At 35.7% G+C, this 8,669-nt stretch overlaps 1 non-coding gene across 1 annotated transcript; it reads left to right on the plus strand.

Annotated features, from left to right (window-relative positions):
- Nucleotides 1-1,433: 1,433 nt before the first annotated feature.
- On the plus strand, nt 1,434-1,540 carry LOC128568188 (U6 spliceosomal RNA). Its single transcript, XR_008375013.1, has one exon. It is a non-coding gene; the product is annotated as a U6 spliceosomal RNA (small nuclear RNA).
- The last annotated feature ends 7,129 nt before the right edge of the window (nt 1,541-8,669 follow it).

The raw sequence follows: 8,669 nt of genomic DNA on the forward strand, positions 1-8,669 counted from the left end.
AACCCAACGTTGTTTTATTAAAGTGGGTTTGTTTATTGCAAAAACATCAGTAACTAGAGTTTGTTTCTGGGATATGTTACCTGTTGTAATGAGTCTTTACAAAGAATAACCCAACAAGGCTAATTCTGAGCCATTTATCTGGAACCAATATGCCAACAGAGTAGCATAAAATGAAATATTATTGGCTATCCCTGTCATTATAAAAACTGGAACAACTTACACAAAGGAAATTGTGACTTAAATAGCAAATGTTTCTCCTATTTTCCAATAGTACGGATAAACTTAGAGGACATTATGCTAAGTGAGTAAGCCAGTCACAGAAGGACAAATACCTGTACTGCATAAGTCTGCTTATATGATGCAAACTCGTAGAAGCAGAGAGTAGAGGGCAGCTGCCTGAAGCTGAGGGATAGGAGAAATTGTTTGCATAATACTAACTTTATACCCACCAAGGAACAATTGTACAGAATTGTTCTTCGATGGGTATAAAGTTTCTGTTATGCAAAATGAGCAAGTTCTACAGATCTACTGTACAACATAGTACCTATAGTTAGTATAGTATCATGCAATTTATATTAAGAGGATAGATTTCGTGTTAAATATTATGACAAAACACACATACACAAAAGAACACAAATTTTTGGAGATGAGAGATATTTTTAGAACCTTGATTGTGATGATGATTTCATGAGTGTACGCATGTGTCCAAACTCATCAAGATGTACACATTAAGTGTGTACTTTTCGCACATCGAGTATACCTTAACAAAGCTTTTTATTTTATAAAAAAGTAAGTAAAATAAGTAAATCTACCACTTTAAATGATAAATGTTTTACAACTTAACATATTAGACCTTGCCTGTAGTCCCAACTACTCAGGAGACTGAGGCAAGAAAAATTGTTGAGCCCAAGAGTTTGAGGTTGCTGTGAGCTACAATCACAACACAGCACTCATCCAAAGGCGACAGAATGAGATGTCTCAAAAAAAAAAAAAGTTATAACTCTGGCAAAGCATCTTTCCCTGGACCAGTAACATTCCCTATAACGCTTTTCTTCATTTTCTTCAAAACAAATACACTTATTTAAAGCTACACAGTATAATGAAAAAATTGTGCATAGATTTTGACCTTTAAAATTTGATCAGTTTGCAACTATTCCAAACCATATTAGGACTTTGCCTAGACCAATATTATATGTTTGATGACACAAGGTCTGTTTGAAAACTACAGAAACTCTTCAGATTTAAAAATTCTACCTAAGTAGATTCTACCTAAGTTTGATGCTTTTCTGTAAACTGAAAAATTCTTCCAAGAAGTTTCTTTGCCAGCACAACCTCTGTTATATAGTTCATTTATTTGCTGTATCTCATTCTGAAGAAAACAAATAGCAGCTCAATTTGGGGAGCTCCTGCATTCTTAATAATTACAAAATGCCGTGCTTACTTTGGCAGCACATATACTAAAATTGGAACGATACAGAGAAGATTAGCATGGCCCCTGTGCAAGGACGACACGCAAATTCGTGAAGCGTTCCATATTTTTAAATAAATACTAGAATACTAAAATAATAATAATAATAATTACAAAATGCCCTATGTAATTTAGACTACATATGCAATCAAAAACTACTTGTATTTCTTCACATCAATATTTCTGAAACATCAATCACAAGGTATCAAAATCTGAAAATGTAATAGCTATAGATTTAAACCTAGAATTAAAGTGTTTATGAAAATCAGCACAAATCCCAGGCTATTGACTTAGTGGGAGTCTTATAACCCAAGTACCTAGTCCTCTCTCTGCTCATAAATCAGTAAACACATACTTGATAAATGCAGAAAATAGTTTATCAGGAAATGTGCCAATTTTCTATACCAGATGCACATATTTGAATTGTCAGCTCTTAAAAAATAGCTAGTCATAAAGGGTACAATAAACCCAAACCTACCTCTCAATGAACACACTTCCAGTTTTTTATGATGGCTGTCCATGTTGGCTTTTCTTGGCCATTCAGACAACTACATCATAATTTTTCCTTTTTTTCTTAAATTCATTTTTCTTAAAACCTATCATGTGCACATTTGCTATAGAAATCTCTTGAATGTTTTGGGGGTTTGATCCCATTTTATCAACACAAAATACACGTATTTAATGATCAGAAAATCACGAATAGAAAAAAAAGAAGAAAATCACGATTAGAAATTAGAAAAAGTTAGAAAAAATTCTTTGTTATTCATTTATAAGCTCACAATTGCAACTGTAGCATTAAGCTAAGAACTGTTAGCTGATGGCCACTTCTGAAGTGTCAGACTGAAGGCACTAAGCTGCATAAGTGCTTCACGAGGCTGCCAAATTGCAAAAGGGTGGCAGAGTGGACCCAAGGCAATATCATAATTCTGCCACTAGTTTCCTGGTAGTGGAAGTTTTAAATACTGGGAAGAGTTACAAAGGATGAATATGAAATCTCTTGAGTCTAACCCTTGGTGAGACTGTCTAGTAGTCCTGGTAGTGAAGTTTTAAATACTGGGAAGAGTTACAAAGGATGAATATGAAATCTCTTGAGTCTAACCCTTGGTGAGACTGTCTAGTAGCAATCTTATCACTTTAACCTGAAATGGCACATGCTCTGATTCTAAGACCAGAATGGAAAGAACCTTTTGCACACGAATAATAGTTTTATCACTTACTTAGCACCGAGTTCCTGTACTGAATGTAAATACCAGTACAGAGATAACTGAGTTTTGTTGAAACTCCCTTTGGTTTGTTTGCCCCTCGGTGTTCTGTGTGGGAGGAGAGGTGTCACACACAAGCCACAGAAGTGACGGTAACAGATATAAGTGAGAAGGTCTTTATCATCCTATCCTCTGAGCAAAGAAGAGAGTGGGGAAAGGGGCGCCATATTTTCCGTGTGGATGTGGACTCTGTCCTTAGACTCGGCCAGAGACAGTTGAGATTTTGGGGGTACCTCGGTGAGATAAGACATAATTTATACATATATTACACAAAAGATGCTTATGATTTCAGAAATGTCTGCTCATTTGTCTTCTCCTAAATCTACTGTTGCTTCCAAATAACTTTAGCACAAATCTTTTAGATCTCCGGATTATAACAAACTCATAAAAATTTCTAGATGAGATTAGTTAAAATTGCTTTTGAAATTTTCCTCCCAGTTAAATGTAATTTACAGCCTCTTTATTTTATTAAACAAACGCTTTTATAGCACTTGCTATGTGCCAGGCACAATGCTAAAGTGCCTCGTAGACATTACCTCCTTTAATTGATGTAACAACCTTATGAGTTAGATAATAATAATCTCTTTCTCTACTTCACAAAGAAAGAAATTAAGGCAGCAGAGTCTATAGGCTACCTGCCCAAATCACACTGCAGTAAGTGGCAAAGCCCAGGGTTAGAACCCAAAGAATCTGGCCCCAGCATCCAAGTGCATAACCTCTCTGCTATAAGCCTCTCAGAAGTGATTCCTTTTTTAACAAATGGCATATGCATCTGAGTTTTTGAATCCATTTTCTCTATGTGTAAAATTGGAATAATATTGCCTACTCAAATTAAGCGGGCTGAGGCTAAATTTGGCATAGTGTCTGGCACCTAAGAAGAATACTACAACAGGCCATTGCTAGTTTTATCACTTCATTGCCAACATATCATCTCAAAAATAAAAATAACAATAGCCACTATGTTTAGGGCCTTAACCTATTTTTCATGATTTGTTTTCTCATAAATTCTTACAATAGTGCTGCAAGAATACTATGATTCTTGTTTTAGATATTAAAATATATACATGACAGCAAAGTTGAATAGTAAGCTTGAGACCTCATATCTATTAAGTACTATATGGTACATAAGAGTTTGTATGAAAAAAGAGTTCACGTGATTTTTGAGAAAGAAAGAAAATAAAGCCTAGGGCAGGGTAGTGGCTGCCTCTGTGTGTGTGAGTTAGTGGGTTCTGAAGCAAACAAACAAATAAAGAAGCTGTAAAAATTGCACTGTGCTCATTTTACCAACTCTTTTTCATTTAATTTGGATGATTGTCATCTTGATTTCCTAAAAGCTGATGGTATATATTTCAGGTACATCAACAAGCATAATATTAGCCTCATTCTATTTTTATTTTCCCAAGAGTATTTCTGTTGTAACTGATGTGCATGCTTTTTTTTTTTAAATTCTCGAGGAAGACCTAATGTAATGTAAGTACAGTATGCTAATACATATTGATTTGGACCTTTGACACCACTCACAGAGTAGAGGTTTAAACCTTTCTTTTAAAAACCAATTTACATATTACTCTTGATTACAAGAGAATGTTATCTATTATACTACCCATGAAGCACAATAAGTAATTAAAAATATATATAATCAAATCAGCAAAAATACGCGAAAATAGAAGAATTTTTACTAATTTGCTCCTTCCAAGGCCAATAATGCTTTGCTTAGGTTTAGCTACTAAAAATTATTTACTTTATTAATTATTTTTCTAAGAAAAGGCAAACAACTAAAACATTTCTCTTAGCCAGTAAATTGTGTACTTTTCCACAAGGTAGACTTAAATAAATTTTGCATCTGCATTATTATTTGTAGAATTTTTGACATCCTTTCAATATATTATGAGATGAACATGTATTATTCAGTGAAATAATACAAGTACAGCGTGACTAACAGTCTGCCTATTACTCAGAAAGTAATCAGTGTTGCCTTTCATTTTTAATATTCTTTAGATTGCTAATTTAATGTTTTTCTGAAGCCTTATATAGATATAGTGTAGACAGTATCGAAAGTGAAAAGGATCATTACTAGAGAGTTTTTCCTTGTGTGTTATCCAACACTTGGGGAAACGTTGGCATGTACTAAGCAGAAATTCCCCTGCTGACATTCAGGGTAGAAAAGACAAATGCAGGAGGAACTGATAAAGCTAGGGAAAGAGAACACCTTTCGTGCTCTTGGTTTCACCGGCACTCTCTCCCCAACCAAAAAGTGTATCACTCTTAAAGATATCACTGTCATTGGTCCCCGGAAGGCCTTTCTGCCCATCAAACCATATTTCCAAGGTCCCTATAAACACCTCAGAGTAGAAGACAGGAATTGTCTTCCACCTCATGAGGCTAGGGGGCTCTTTTGGACCTGACTGCTGGGGCTAGGACCAAGGTGGAGGTCTCTCCTGTTGGGAGATAAAATACCCATTATATGTTCATGAAGAACTAGCTCTAGGCTGTTTGTAGATATCCTGCTTCAGAATCAGAACTTCCTATACTTTGTGTGTCTTAGAGCAGCTATTCATTGCAATCTATCCAAAGCCAGCATATGATAAAAAATGTTAAAAATTATAATTGAATACTTTAAAAAGTTAAAAAGGAGAGTATGAAGTTTAAAAATTATGACAGAGTCATAACTCAAAACTAAGAGAAAATGGAAAGAAATTAAAAACAAGCTCTTCTCAACATCTTTTAAGACTGACATTCTGTTAGGAGTCATTTCTATACTGACCTCAGTGTAGCTCACAAATAAAATCTTTAAAGAAGAATAAACAAAGTTAGCTTTAAGTTTTAATTATTGAATTAATATGGCCAAAAAACAAGTAGATAGAATCATAACCTAATGTGTTATTATAGTCATGGAAAATAGACTACATTCAGATATTTTCTTTAAAAGTGATCTATTTTACATTTATTAACTTTGTATTGGCATTTCTTTTGCAAAGAAATGGAATATGGTGATAGGATTATGAGAAATTAAGAAAAAAGAGAATGAGGCCAATGTATGCATGAATTCTCTCCCTTCCTTATATAGGCCTTTTAAACAATTCATGAAGAAGCAACACATCACAGTGCAATATAGTGTTACAAGAGGAATAAATGTATTTGCTGGAAGCAGAAACGTGTCTCTTCAACAGCCCCTGAGTAATCCTTAGCCTAAGGGATATGAATAACTCATTATGGCTATAGCTGGTAAATGAATCATATTATTACACTGTATTTATAGAAAAAAGAAAAGTATCCTTATAGACCATTTGCTTAGAACCTCCTGGGCCCTGTACACATACCCCTATGGAAGATTCCCAGCTAGGCAGGAAGACTGATAAAACTGAAGTCTGGCATGAAATCAACTTATTATCAAAATTCTCTGAAATGGATGAACCTTGTTCTCATATACTCGCTCCACAACCATTAAGTAAAACATCTTCGGGTTTTCAATTCAGTTATAGTCTAAAAGTCATTTCACTCTACTTTTCTTTCTATTTTGCCCTGCCCTATATTACCCTGCAGTGGTTCTACAGTCTCTGGACACAAGCCCTGTTGTTACACACCTACTTCCAGTTAGACAGTGGTCCATGCCCAGTGATTGAAATAGCCTCTGGTTCCTTGCCTTACCTAATCCTGAACTCTGACTCTATCACATACTGGATGATGATAAGGGTGATGGTGGTGGTGGTGGTGATGAGCTCATTCCATTTTTTCTCTTTAAAAATCAAAGCATAATAATAATATTCTATGGTGTACATATACCACAATTTATTAATACATTCGTGGATCAATAGGCACTTGGGCTTTTTCCATGACTTAGCAATTATGAATAGGGCTGCAATAAACATTCTGGTACAAATATCTTTGTTATGATGTGATTTTTGGTCTTCTGGGTATATGCCTAGTAGAGGAATTATAGGATTGAATGGCAGCCTTAAAGAAAGATGGAGACTTTACCTCTTTCATGTTTACATGGATGGAGCTGGAACATATTCTTCTTAGTAAAGTATCTCAAGAATGGAAGAAAAAGTACCCAATGTACTCAACCCTACTATGAAACTAATTTATGGCTTTCACATGAAAGCTATAACCCAGTTATAACCTAAGAATAGGGGGAAGGGGGAAAGGGAAGGGAGGGAGGGGGGAGGTGGGCAGAGGGAGGGAGATTGTTGGGATTATACCTGTGGTGCATCTTACAAGGGTATATGTGAAACTTAGTAAATGTGGAACGTAAATGTCTTAGCACAATAACTAAGAAAATGCCAGGAAGGCTACGTTAACCAGGGTGATGAAAATGTGTCAAACGGTCTATGAAACCAGGGTATGGTGCCCCATGATCACATTAATGTACACAGCTATGATTTAATTTAAAAAAAAAAAAAGAAAAAAGAAATCAAAGCAAACAGGGGGCAGTGTGGTGTCTCACTCCTGTAATCCTAGCACTCTGGGAGGCCAAGGCAGGTGGATTGACTGAGCTCACAGGTTCAAGACCAGCCTGAGCTAGAACGAGACCTCATCTCTAAAAATAGCCAGGTGTTGGGGCAGGTGCCTGTAGTCCCAGCTACTCAGGCAGCTGAGGCAACAGAATTGTTTGAGCGCAAGGCTTTGAGGTTGCTGTGAGCTATGATGCCACAGCTTTCTACCAAGGATGACAAAGTGAGACTGTCTCAAAAAAAAAAAAAAATTCAAACAATGAAGTATGCTAAACTAATCTTCAGGATTAGGTTTCAGTCTGTTTTTCAGGAAGTTCAATGTTGAAAATTGAAACCTATCTCAGGAAAAAAAGAAAAAATAAAAAGCTGTTCTGAGAGCCAGGTTGGATTTTGAACTTTGACCCCTGTTATTTTTCATAATGAATATGAGTATTCCTCACAGTGCTGTCAGCAGGTCTACATTTCCCTTCTCATACCCATGAGACATCTTTAATAATTTATTATTGGTATGGGGATGCTAAGGCAGCCCTTCCTGCATGGAACAGGGAGAAACCCTTCACGGAAAATCAAGTGTGAACCTTTTTTTTATTCCCCAAGGAAGTTTTCAAAGTTCACAAGAAAGGAAGAACTGATGTGTTTCCCTTACTTAAATAATATTATGGCAAAAGTACTGGTTAAAAAAGTGAATTACTGGAACAAGAGACAAAAATGGAAGCAGCAGTAAATAGCTAATTAGATATCTGGCCCAGTTAAGCAACATGTAGTTTTCATAGTTCATGTGAGGACTTCAGAAAACCAGGAAAGGCAAGCAGAAGAGCACTCCCTCATCCCCAAATAGCGTAATACTCTAATGCTATCAAGGTTTTATTTATAGTCACATTCTACGTAAGTCAAGGGTCAAGACTATGACATTCTTCTATGCATTTAGTGAGTACCTAGGGAATCTCACCTTCGTAGTTTGTTCAGGATGATCCCGAGTTAAAAGGATGTTAAAATAGAATTCAGCCTCATTACTATCATGATCTTAACTGAATTCCCAGACCATCAAAATATGACAATATTTGAAAAGGAGACACTTTAATCCCAATTTTGCAACCCTTATTTTAGTAGCCACTTTAAGTGTTTAAGAGGCTGAAAATGGATATTTTGGGGAAAATTTCCTTAGAAAAAATGTGTTGGAGTTCTGTGGCTATTTATCTTACCTCTACTATGGAGAAGAGGGGGTGTTTCTCCTCTTACCTTGAGCATGATTAAAAATAAAAAAACTTCAAAACATTCATCCAGAGAAGTTGCTATATGTCCCTCAACATGACCAAGTTGTAGGCTAGCCATCCAGGTAAAGAAACTGAAGATTGATTTAAACCTAAAGCAGGAAAGTATAAGAATCTTTGAAGAAAATTTTGAAGGAATTTTTTTTTTTTTTTTTTTTTTTTGCAGATTTTGGCTGGGGCTGGGTTTGAACCTGTCACCTTCGGTATATGGGGC

Source organism: Nycticebus coucang, chromosome 16 (assembly GCF_027406575.1).
Source record: "Nycticebus coucang isolate mNycCou1 chromosome 16, mNycCou1.pri, whole genome shotgun sequence".
NCBI lineage: Eukaryota > Metazoa > Chordata > Mammalia > Primates > Lorisidae > Nycticebus > Nycticebus coucang.